Source organism: Colossoma macropomum, unplaced genomic scaffold, assembly GCF_904425465.1.
Source record: "Colossoma macropomum unplaced genomic scaffold, Colossoma_macropomum, whole genome shotgun sequence".
Classification (NCBI taxonomy): domain Eukaryota; kingdom Metazoa; phylum Chordata; class Actinopteri; order Characiformes; family Serrasalmidae; genus Colossoma; species Colossoma macropomum.
In genome coordinates, this window is record NW_023494785.1 from 11,889,269 (window position 1) to 11,902,733 (window position 13,465).

The 13,465-nt window shown below is 37.5% G+C and overlaps 1 protein-coding gene across 1 annotated transcript in view; it reads left to right on the forward strand.

Annotated features, from left to right (window-relative positions):
* Positions 1–978: 978 nt before the first annotated feature.
* Positions 979–13,465, forward strand: part of itgb1a (integrin, beta 1a) — a 40,033-nt gene continuing 27,546 nt past the window's right edge. The window contains 1 exon segment of the mRNA XM_036582817.1: positions 979–1,132. The gene's annotated coding sequence lies outside the window, so the exon portion shown is untranslated.

A 13,465-nucleotide genomic window follows, 5' to 3' on the forward strand; every position in this document is an offset into this window, starting at 1 on the left:
TTGGTTAGCAAAATGATATTTGTTTCAGAGAAAAACACTTTTAGCACAATATCAAAAAGACAGTGGACTGTTTCTGAGAGGAAAGACTGGATTAAATTCCAGACTAAGAGTTCTGTACAGTGCAATAAGGAAATTACACAGTCTTGGACTGTTTTTCTCACAGTGGTATCAGTGAGCTCGTGTTCATTGACAGGACCATGAACTCAAAAGTGCATGAAGACAGTTTGGAAGTAAATCTGCAAAGAAACAATAACGATGTGAAGTACAACAGCTGCCTTTTGAAAGAATGCTTTGCCAAAAAGAAAATAACAGTCTTGGGATGATTTGTTTATCTCATTAAATGGCCAGCGCCCGCCAGCAAGCCCATTACACTTCTATAACCTAAGAATAGCTCATCCAGTTTGCAGTGAATAGTAGAGTAGTTACTGAATAATAAGCCTTAGCATGTAATAAGCCTGAGATTTTAAGGGGTTAAAAATAGTATCACTTGCTTTGACATTTTTGTTTATGAACTTTTTTAAGCCTGGAACACGGGTCCAAATACTTTTTGGGGCCACTCTACATATCTCCTGGGAGGGCTTTACATTAGATTTCAGAACATTGCTGTGAGGATTTAATTGCTTTCAGCCACAAGAGCTTCAGGTGATGTCAGTAGAAGGGCTTTTTGGAATTTATTTAAATACATGTACACAAAAACACATTTACTATGTACATTTGCAATATTCAGATCTGGTGGTGTGAGATGCGTCCTATAGAGGACGCTCTCTCTCTCTCTCTCTCTCTCTCTCTCTCTCTCTGTCTCTCTCCCTCCCTCCCTCTCTCTCTCTCTCTCTCTCTCGCTCTCTCTCTCCCTCTCTCTCTCTCTTCTCCTCAGTCTGCTCTGCTGCGCTGCTGCTATGTTCTCGTGTGAAGTTGGAGACGGATCTCAGTAAAAGGTGTTTTTCTGGACTATTAAACTGACTGTGGACAGAAGTAGGATGGAGTGAGCGGGTCTGCTGTGAGGGGTCGGTCAGAGGAGAGGAATCGTCTGGGCAGAGAGCCGCTGGCGAGGCTCGAAGAAAAGAGAAGAGAGGAGAAAAGAAGGTCCTCACAGAGACAGACGTTACAAACATTACAAAGAAGCGGTTTAAAGGTAACGAGCTCCTCTCTTTTTCAGCTGAGAGAGCAGTTTTCTCTCTCTCTTCGTCTGTGTTGGTCTCTTCACTCGGAGTTACTGTGATTCTGAGACGCGTTTTCAGTCCTCTGCCCGAGTAAAGGCCACCTTTCATGGTTTTAGCAGTTTTTTCCAGGGCTGTGGGGGTTTCGGACTCGGATAGCACGTTAGCACGAAAAGTTGCGAGTGTTCATCGCGGTTGAAGTTCTGCTTTTAGCCGAGGGTTTGAGTAACGGGCCGTGCTGGGTGGGGATATAAAAAGAAGAGAAAAACCACGTCCAGATTACGAGCTTCAGAGTCTGGCTCAGTAAAAATAGTACCTTAGGCTCTTAGTGCCATTTGAATGCATTAGTATTCTCATAAAGTATAATATGTCAGGGCAACAACTTGGTCTGCTCTATTTAGTCTGTTACTCTGTTATAACAGTTTTATATTTAGGTTTGGGTTCTTCTCTTTTTCCTCTTGCTTCTCAGGGTGTGTTTTAAACAGGGGAGCACTAAAATGGAAAATCTGGGCTGATGCTGATGTCCAGTGCTTTTCATGGTGCTGATTCATAAGCAGTTATGATATGTGGAAATTAGGACTAGATCTATCTGGATTAGCATTGCAGTGAATTGTAATGTTTTAGAGGCTAAAAGCAGTAAACTGAATCAAATAAGGACATTTAGCACATTTGCTTACCTTCGCCCAAATGTTCTACACGCCTAAAAGAAACTTTTATATAGAACCATGAACACTCAAAGAAGCCTTTGTGTGATTTAAGACTTCTTTGCATTGTGAAGCGTTCTTCAGATTGAGGGAGAAAGTGTTGTAGATGGTTCTATATAGAACCTTTTTGAAAAGGGTTCCACTGTTACAAGCCAAAGAACCTTTTCTTGGTACTGCTTTTAGAATGCTTTTTGTACTCTTTTGGAATACAAGAGGAACGTGCCATTAAATATAGTTTAGAATTATTGGTAAGACTTTATTTGGATAGTCCATTTTGGATGCTTTGTAGATGCTTGATTTACTTTCACATTACATTCAACTAAATATATATAAAATTGACCATAATTTTCTTTAAACCTGACTCTAATCCTAACCCTAACCTCAACCTCAACCCAAAACCTAAACCCAACCTTCACACTGGTCCTAGCCCTAACCCTGGTCCAAATCCTGAGTTTCATCAGATAGGTTGTTAACAATTTGAACATCTGTAGATGTTCTATAGGGGACTATAGTGGACTATCCAAATAAAGTGAGACCAAATTATCAAATGGTCAAATCTAATCGAAATGCCAGTGGTGATTAGGGGTGGGCAATATGGCAAAAATGCAATCGCAGTACTTAAAGATTATTTCACAATGCATGATATGTCACAATATCTTGTCCTTCAGGGGTTTAATCAGTTGGGACAGACAATAAAAGAACCAGTAGTGCCACATTTAAACAATACAGTCAAAACCTATGAGTACAGTGACTTAACATTTCACAAACTGCACTGCACTAAATTTAATTAAACAAGTTTAATATGCTCTATTTGTAACAAAAGACTAGTGTCAGTGTTTTTTTAATACAGCCAGTATCTATGATATGCTCAGAAAAAGCATATTGTGAAGCATATTGTGGCATAATTTATCACAATATGATAAAATATTGTCAGATTGCCCACCCCCTAATGCAGACACATTTGCTCTACACAATTATCTGCTGGTACTGATGTAGAGTAAATTGTGTGCTAGTCGGGGCCATTAGAGGACAGTTGAAGTTTGTGCTCTTGGTGAAGGAGCCTGCGTTTTGGTCACTTCTGAGAGCCTGATCTTCATCTGGCCGGGCAAAAGTAGGAAACACAGATCAAAATCAGCATCAACCTGTTTGATGTCCTCTTACCTCTCTCTAAGGACAACTGCATCAATGATTTTCAACAAGCTAAAACCCCTTTAACTCCAAAACAAATGTGCTGCACTATTGATCCAGGCTGATCATTAGCAGGCGCCCCTGGGCTTTTGCCCAGTCAGATCTCGCCCACATGATAAAGGACTGACCGGTTAAATTGCAATAATCTCCACTGGTCTCCACTCAGAATATAAATATACAGTGATATCTAAAGGTTTAAGCACTTGTGGTCAAATGACAGGTTTTGTTGATTTTCTAAGTGAAAATAAGTGAACACATCCTCTACAGAGAACACACTTCTGCACAGTTTAATACACAATTACTGTTTATGTGCTGAATTTAACATAGTGGAAAAACAATATAAATAAAAGAAAATTTGGCCTGGGCAAAAGTTTATTCTTTTTCTAAACTGTGGAATTCAGCAAATAAATAGATATTCTGCACTAAAATTTGTAGAAAAATGTCATATTTCAGTGTGTTCTCTGTAGAGGGTGTGTTATCTTATTGTCACTTAGAAAATCAACAAAATATGTCATATGACCTGTGGTGCCCAAATTTTTGCACACAACTGTAGCACAGTTAGCCTCAGTGCCTTCATTTAGATGCACAAATTTTCATTAGTCAACTTTCAGCTTTATGTATATGCATGAAGAGACATTTAGTGTCAGTTGATACCATAACAACATGAAGCTTGTTTGTCATGATGCCAGTGCACATGCCTACTAGAACATACGCAAATATTCTGAATGTGAATTTGATCAGATTCACATACTTTCATGGTAATTACTGTTCCATTTAGGGTATTAAAAAGTAAACACTGCTTGGGACTTTCATTCAGTTAGATCACTCTATTTTGATTTAGATGTTTATATGATTTTTTTTATTCTGATCAACATATTAGTCAGATTGCTAAAGGATTATTAGGCTACATGTAAAACCAGCTATTGTAAAGTCCTCTACACTGCATTGGCCCAAGGACTCCAATGACAGACGTTTAATTGATTAGATCAGGAAACGGACCGTGATCAGGCACCATTTTCGTCTGGAGAAGGTTGTCTGGCCGTCCTGGTTGTGTCCTTCATAGCTGCAGAGGGACATTCCTGTAATCTAGTAGTGACAGTAAACACAGAACGGTGAGTGGGGGAGGAGTAGAGGCAGTGCTGGCATAGATGGAGAGACAGAGCATACATCCAGAACATCTTTTAATCATAGACATGGGTGTAGCACCTCAGAGATAAGCATAATTACACAGAGCTGTTTGTTTTCATGTTTTTTTTTAGAACAAAAATAAAAACAGAGATAAAAGTGTTGGGGGGGGGGTTTGTAACTGGACTTCGTAGCTTTTTTTTTACAAAAGCTACATGTTTGCTTGTTTAAACCTTAAAGAGTAGAAGGTTAGAGTTAGGGTTAAGGCTCTTTCATGTATATTATGTATTGTTGCTGTCAAAGCAAAATCTTGTATGTGCAAATACAATATGTCCTGGAAACTTTTCAGGAGACGTAAAGACATATTTTACTTCTTTTTAGCACATTAAAGTTAATTTAATGAGATTTTATTGCAAGTAATTTGTTTTATCATTTGTATTAGTCCATGTATCATGAAATTGTAATACAGTATAAAGAACAGCTGGCATATTCAAATTTATTTGTCAAATATTATTTTGTTATTTGTCAAAAAATGAAAACGACAAAAAGGAGATACAGGGTGATATGAGTGTGAGTGTGTGTGTGTGAGTGTGTGTGGTGTGTGTGTGTGTGTGTTTGAGTTTGACAACTGATTGATTGCAGTCTCTAAAACCAGGGCAGCTGCTGCACAGACTCTTGTCATTTTAATGATGACACCTTATACACGTGCTGTTTCTCGAGAGTTTGTGTTTGTGCAAATCTGTTTGTGTTTGTTTATCGTCTGTCACCCAGCTGTGTTTAAAGTTACTGATGAGAGGAGTGTTTTAGTTCTGAAGAAGCACAGCATCACCATGAGTTTCATCACGATGAAGCACCATGGAAAATTCACACATTCTTGGATGTTTTTATTGTTTTGTTGTTTTTTTTATTTATGGTATTATAATCTCAACAAAAATGGGAGATTGCTCTAAATATTAGGAATGTTTAGACATAAGAAGGTTCTAACAAAATACAGCAGAAGCTTAGATGAACTGCAGTTATATGGTCTTGTGTTGCGAAGGCACATTTGAGTTTACTTTTCTCTCTATGTTGATCAACCCTCTAAACTTCAATGGCCATGTTTTACTTTCTCACTCTTCACTTTTGCACTCTCATGGGAAGGAGGAGGAGCTTAAGGTGTGGACCTCCTCCGAAATTTTATTTTTTTTCTTGACTCCATTATTAATACCAAAATGAAAAACTCTAAGAATAGTAACTAAATAATAATCCTGCAGTTTAAAGGGTAAAGTCCTACAGAATTTATAAATGAACAGTACTGCCAGATTCTCATGAGCGTTCTGTGGCAGCACACAAGAACTTAACATAGATTTTCAGTTGGGTGACAATATTTCTAACTATGGATTTTATCATTGTGCGTGGACTTGCAGACTAGTATAGACTGGAGTAGAGATTTCAATACCGATAATGAAAAACTTTAGATCAGATACAGTATAAACCAGTATTTTTTAAAACTACTAAGCTTTAAAATGAGCTTTTAAATGTTTTTTTGTTAAATTTAAAAGAAGTAGCAATACTCGGTCAGGAGGGAAAAAAACATGCACGGTGTCCGTGCGCTGCTGCGAGTCACCCTGTAAAGCCTGAAATAACAATTTAAACGTCAGACATGATGGGTCGGATTTCGTGGGAGGTTTTCAGATCACATCATACGTCTTTAAATACAAACATCACACATAGAGTCAAAAAGAAGGTATAGCTTGATGTTTAGGTCTCAAATGCAAAATTAATATTATATTGATAAAGGTATGACGACAGTAGTAGATACTTCATCTATATCCTCAGAAGACACACCTTCACCAAGCTTTGACTGAGTCTCTTTGAATACTCTTTCAGTGTGCTTGCTATCATCACATTCATCTGCTCAGGGAAGGGGTCTGAAGCGCAACCGACACTACAGAGTGTTCTTCCACATGTTGTTAAGCTTTTCCAGAGAGTTCTCCGAATTCTCACATATTACATAGTGTTTACATAGCTTTAGGATGAGCTTCTAACAGTAACCCTTAAACTACTCGAAACACTCTACTAACCTACTGCACAGCTAACATGACACAGTCTGAGTGAGTGCTGTTTCAGGGTGTCTTATTGAAATTGTGCAAATTGACTGGTAAATATAACTTCATTATAATAATTGAAAAAAGAGGGTAAAACATCCAAATGTTACAAGTGTTTTAATCCACTGCATCAGAATATCTATCCATGTTTATCACTCTGTTTTGAAACCTTTCGAATGTTTTGTTTCAGCTGAGACCCAACATTTTCTAGCTTGAAAAAATCTTGAAAACATTTTTGTGGGTTTGGTTTGTTTTTCTGCCTTCTTGCTTGAACTGTGGGGAACATTCTTATAGTACGCTGTTGTAAACCACATTGTATGGAGTGTCTGAAAGTGTCCTCTCAGATGCTCATTGTGTTTTTTTTTTCCTTGTAGTTTTGTATATAAAACAAATCTGAGGATTCTGATCTTTTGGTTGATCTCTGACAACATATCAAAGTACTACAAGCTGGAACAGGGTGTCCAGTTAAAGATCTCACTACTCCATAGGTCTGTTCCAGTGTAGCGACATGAAAGTGACACAGACATTTTCACAATAGTTTGCCACACAGATACACTGCACTAATAGAGCCACATAGAAAAAAGCCATCAAAAAAATCTGCACTAAAAAAAGCATATTGTTTATCATGATAATGAGAAAATAGTCACATTGCCCATTTCTTGTTCAGTGCATTAATTATGTTTTGTAGCACTTGCCAATCTATACAATATTTACATTCAGAAACACTAAGAGATTTTGGTAACACTTTACTGTAGGGCACTGTTTAGAAGGCTACATGACACCTACATAAGCGCTTCATGACAACTGACACAAACATACATGAACATTTATAAACACTTATTCCAAAAGGTGTCAGCTGTCATAAAGACTGCTTTTGTCAACTTTGATGTCAACATGACATAACATCTATGTCCAGAGACATATATTTTTGGTGACATTAGGTTGTGCCATGACATTTTCTGAGGTGAAATGACATAGCATGTTATGACAACTGACTTCGTAGCTCTTTTTCTTTTTTGAAAAAAATGCCTTGCATTTGCTTCCACTGTTTGCACGTTTTGTGCTGGTTAAGAGAATCTGCTAAATGACTAAATATTGTGGGTGTTAAGTAAAACTTTATTATTTATGATTTTATGTAGCTCTTTTTCTTTTGGTATGTCAGGGTGACATAGCGCTGATCATGCGAAACAACTTGGCAAAATGAGGTAGTTGGTAAAACTGAACAAAAGTAAGATCGTCCTGATATTACAGAGTGAGACGTGGCCCTGGGTCAACAGGGGAGGTGCTTAAATTGAATTTGTTCAACGAGTCACAAAGTTCATGCCATGCCATCACCACATGCGACCAAGTCTTTTTTCTATTTTTAACTGAAACTGAGTGAAGCTCCAGCTCATCTGCACCTGTTGGTGAAGGTAAGCAATTTCTTTTAGAAGTTCCTTGTTTTACATCATCCATGCTCAATAATATAGTCCTGGTTTTACTTACACAATTAAACATTTACTGTAGGTGGCTTTAGTTTAGTTAATGTCCGACAGCTATTGCTAATGCTATTGCTAGGTAGTTAAGCTGTCTGGCTAGCCTAATGGTAAACCTGAATACTCATTTAATGCCCTTTTTTCACTGTTAAAGATCAGCTTGGAACAGTTTCTTCCAGCATTTTTCATACACTTAAAGTAACAAATTTATGGAACTGGAGCTTTCAGCTTGTTTGCAGCTGCCTAGCTAGCTAACAGTTAGCACAGTTAGACCTTTACAGTTCAAGGAAAATCATGCCTAATATTTCCTTGGGGACATCATATAAGAAAGCTCTGTTAACCCAGAAACAGCACATTTTATTTTAAAAGTAGTAGCTGAAGTTCTGGAACAGACCTTTTAGGTTTCTCACCACAGTAGGGTAGTTAGCATGTTATGTAGTCCCAGGAATATCATCCAGTCTTGATCCGGGGGCATAATACAGTTGTGTTGGCCCAGGGATTTCATTATTTTATGTTAGCCCAGGAGCAGTTTATTTAAGAATAAAGGTTTTTCAAAGACATAAGGCTGTAATTTTAGATATTCATGCATATGATTGTTAAACAGCATTTTCATGCCTTTTTTTGCAGTGAAGATAATTGAAGAGGACATACAATGCTACCAGCTGGCACTGAAGTCCTACAGAAGATGTGGCTCTAGAGGGCCTTTGAAAAACAAAATGTCGAAAGACACACGATTGCACACACTGCTCCATAATCAGCTGCACTACAAATTGACTGTAGTAAATAACAACCATATTAACAATACCAAAGTACTCCAAAGCTCAAAACATTCTACTTAAACACAGCACACAACATTTTTTCAGTTGGACAACTTTGGTGTTGTATAATATGATCCAGTCTAATATGTCTGTGCTTTTCAGTTTAAGTCATTAGGTGACTGAACAACCTGCCTTTTAATCACAAATATATATATAGTGTCATGGTGCTTGAATAAGGATTTATAAAAATGTTATAAACTTTAAAATGGATCTCACTTTACTTACAGGCCAGAGGAAATATACATAACAGTGTCATGGTGCTTGAATAAAGATTCATAAAATTTTACTTAACACCCACAATATTTAGTCATTTAGCAGATTCTCTTAACCAGCACAACATGTGCAAACAGTGGAAGCAAATGCAAGGCATTTTTTTCAAAAAAGAAAAAGAGCTACGAAGTCAGTTGTCATAACATGCTATGTCATTTTACCTCAGAAAATGTCATGGCACAACCTAATGTCACCAAAAATATATGTCTCTGGACATAGATGTTATGTCATGTTGACATCAAAGTTGACAAAAGCAGTCTTTATGACAGCTGACACCTTTTGGAATAAGTGTTTATAAATGTTTATGTATGTTTGTGTCAGTTGTCACACAGCGCTTATGTAGGTATCATGTAGCCTTCTAAACAGTGCGCTACAGTAAAGTGTTGCCGAGATTTTTAGTGATGGAGCTGTATGGAACATGTGGGCTGATAATGTGAACACCTTGTGACTGATACTGATGCAAACAATCAATATTCTTTTTTTCATATTTTAAAAAAGGTTCACCATAATCCATATATTAAGTGCAGTGTGCGTAAGACAGTTTAAAACTATAAAGAGAGATAATTGATTGATTTTACATAGCCATGACAAAACAAAATCAGACAGGCAATTATGTAAACATTTCCTTTATTCCATATATTTTTTTTCATTATTCTGCAGACTCTCTGGAACATGAATGTAACATTAGGAGTCCAGCCCAAGGACTCCTGCTGGTATAGCAGTGTGTATTCTTATGGGTATAGCAGTGATATTTCTGCCTGAATGAATAATCAAACCTCCACTCTTTTGTATGTGGGGTGATGGTGTTTTCCACTATGCATGATTTCAGTGAAGTGAAGAGAATAGAAATGTCCAGCGCTAGTGACCTCATGTGCATGTACAAGCTAAAAATAGAGCACTAAATTATTGGTTCTAATTATCGGATGTAATTCCAGGATCAGGCTGCATTGTTACTGGATTAAAAATGCACAGCATAAGTAATTATTAGAGCTTTGTAATGAAGTAGTTAGTAATAAGTGGAAGAGTTATCTTATGCTTTTGCTTACAGGCATGCCATTTTGTTTCACACTGGTCTTTTTTTGTTGTAGCACCCTTGTTACAGTCACGTGCCTCTACACATTACGCAGAACCAACAGTTTTTGGTTGGCCAAATACATTTGTCAGCCAAATTAAGCAGTTCTTCTAGGTCATGTTTAGACTTTCTGACAGTCCCAACTCCAATCCTAACTCTAGCTTCAGACATTCTTGAACAAGCTTGTGCTATTCTAGCAGCTTATGGAAAAGAACCTCAGTGTCTGTTCACAATGTGGGCTATGTTCACATCGGCCAGGAAGACGTCACAGACTAAATTAGCTTGAAATGGGTTTGTAATGGCCTGGCATGTGGTCAGTGCAGTGTTGTCCAGTTTCTCTGGTATTTGAAATGACCCTCTCATCTAAATTCCTTGCATGAAGTGGTCTTTTGAGGATTATAACAATGCAGTGTTTGTATTTAAAAAATGGTCTGCTGGAGCATTTCAGATGAGCCATAACACATGGCACATCATCACGATATGCGGGTGATAACTTACTTAGCATACCTTAAGTAGCAGTGTCAATGTTGCCACCCTGGTTTAATGAAGACTTGAAGCTCAGCTGAGTGTCCTCTGGCCCAACAGGAGACATCTGAGAGCTATTATAATAGCAGGCAGGTTTGTGCATTACGTCTGCACACAACCGGCTAAAGGGTGTCTTTAAATGTCTCCACACGACCATCAGCAAGATGTTCAGAGCCAAGTTTCCACAAAATGGACCCAGCCCTAAAAGACAAAATGACAAATACAAGCTTGAGGTAATACAGGCTTTTTTTAATTGCCGTTTCTTACAGGTCCAGAGGGCGCGGGTTGATAGTATGCACTGGGGGTTACATCCTTTCATTGCTGGGTGTCTTTTATTTACCAGAGCTGTACAATTTATTGTTTGTTAATTCTCATGATGATGATCTTTGTGAAATTGATGTAGCAGAAAAATGCAGTGTGTAAATAATCTTTCTAATAAATTACTGATTTTTTTATTATGTGCTGTGAGCATCCTTACCGACCTCAGACATTCCACATGAGTTTCTTGAAATATTTGAAAGAAGAGCTTAAAATATTTGTCCAAAACCAGTAGGACCCAAATACTCATATTTGGCTTGGCCTAAAAATATGTGCCAGGCTCAGATCAGGTTATCACGGCACAGGATGGACAGACGCGCGGGAAATAAACGATCACATTATGGAAAGTTTATCCAAGCTAAAAACATTGGGATGTTGGACAAAAGCACTGATTAATTAATACATTGTATCTATTAAACCATATTATTTTTATTTTATGTGTACCTAATCTAATGCCAGATATTATTTTCGCTCTGCGATGAATTGATGCTGTCAGGTTTTATTCAACATTTTGGGCTGGTTTAGGTCCATTTCAGAAAGTATTTTGTTGAATTCTGGTCAGTTTTGGACTCAAAACTTGATGATGTTGGGTCAGACTCAGACAAAAACTTTTTGGGCTGCCTTTGGGTTTGAACCAAAATTTCAGGCCCAATTAAAGCTTTAGTTTCTGTGGCTGTTTCGATGATTCAAGGCATTTTTGTGATCTGAAAAATAGAAAATATTTCTGTCAGTATAAAGCAGGACAGTTTTAAACCAAGTCACATAATTGACTGGCTAATGCATTTGTATATAATACAAGGCATATCACAAATACAGTTTGTACTAATATAATCCCAACAGTATATTATTATTTTCAGTCAACATGTAACATGCAACTAACAGGACATGGAGATGTTTAACCAATGGCCAAAGACAATACTTAGTATAGTTTTAGGATGCATAAGGAGCTTTGGAAAAGCCCCCACTTTGTTAGATAGTAGTAGTATCAGTAGGAACTAGTTACTTTTACTCAGTTACATGAACTCAAGTAAAATTTTGATGGATTGTAGTTCTCAGTTGGAGTGTTTTCAATTCGTAATATTTCCTACTTGTTTTATGAAACAACATGATTTGTATGAAAAGTGATATACTGTTTGTCCAGTTACATGTTAGTAATTCAATATTAGGTTGATTAATTTATTTGTTTATTAGTTTTATTTTATACAAAGAGGACAGTAAAAAAGAAGAATAAGGCCTGCGTTCCTATGCTGACTCACTGTTACTCAGTGCTTAAGATCATTTTTCACCTGGTACTTTTGTACTTTTCAAGTTTTTTTTTTTTTGAAGTAGTACTTTTAATATTACCTGTTCATATATCACAGAAGTAATACTCTTAGTTGAGTGTGGCTTTAGTCTGCTCTACCAGCCTCTGTTGGCTATCTGTTTAAACTCTTTGAAGAATCAAAGAGTCAGCTTTAATTTAAAGGTATTCTCGCCCATATCAGGTTAGATTAGAAATTAGAGGTAATTTGACCATTTGAACCTCAGCAGAACAACCAGCTTCTTTGATGTGAGCAGTCTGAAGATATGAGGGCCTTTTATTCGACTTAAAGCATTTAGCACACTTGCAAGCAGATGCCAGGTCAGCCCAGGTTCATTCCTGTTAGAGAAGTCCACGTCACCTCGGCCGGGTCATAGTTTAAACCCTTAAAATAATTGCAAACCACATAGTGTTTACACCATGTGGTTACAGATTGGATTTGGCTGCCGTCTTACATCCATGGCTGATATCTATACACCATGTTTCCTCTCGCAGAGTGATGGATCTCTGTCAGGGATCTATCTACGTCTTCTCCCCCCTTCTTATATGAATCGGTACACTAGCGTAATGAAAGGCGTAGATGGGCATGTTGAAGTGCCTCGTGTTCCCAGATTGTAAATCATGGAGATTGCCTCAGCAGCAGATTCAGTGAAGGAGGTGGTGCTGATTTGTTCCGGCGGAGATGGTGATCGTTTTACAGCCACCTGGATGGAATCTTTTGAACGCTGGCGAATCCCAAATGTTACAAGTTGTACAAATAGCCAGCCATTGTGGTTAGATGTATCTACTTTGTTGATTTTAGCTTAAAAAGGCATACTATGTCTCATTTTTTAATGCTCTAACCCTCAGCAAAAGCTTTTGGCCGTGTGCCAGGCTGTGTGCAGCTATCCTCTGTGATGAGGCCAGTTTCCAGCAAAGCCAGTGAAAGAAAGCCAACTCAGCAATCGCACGGCTGGCGAGACTCAGCGAGGATTACGCAGCCCTCGCTGAACTGCACATGAGTTCAACTCACATTTTTTGGAATCGATTTGTTCATGATTAACCCCTTAGAAACCAAGAGGGATTCCTGTTGTTTTACTGTATCATTTAAATGTAATCAATTGCATAGTTATGAAAATAATTACATTTACATTCCACTTACATTTTGTATTGACAGATTCAAGTCTTTACTTTTTGTATTTGTTTTAATGGGTAGAAATTATCAAAACAAGACTGTTTGCAACAACAACATTTTGTCAGATTCACATCATAATAAAGTCTTTCCTCTAGAGAAGGCACAAAACCCCTTCTTCTTTTGATACTACTTTTAATACCTTGAGTATCAGCTGATACTGATCTGATATTTCTTTTCTTTGAAAGCTACTAAGTTAAGCACTTAAACGAACATCTAAAAGTCCTGCTGAAACTACTGAAACACTCTACTACT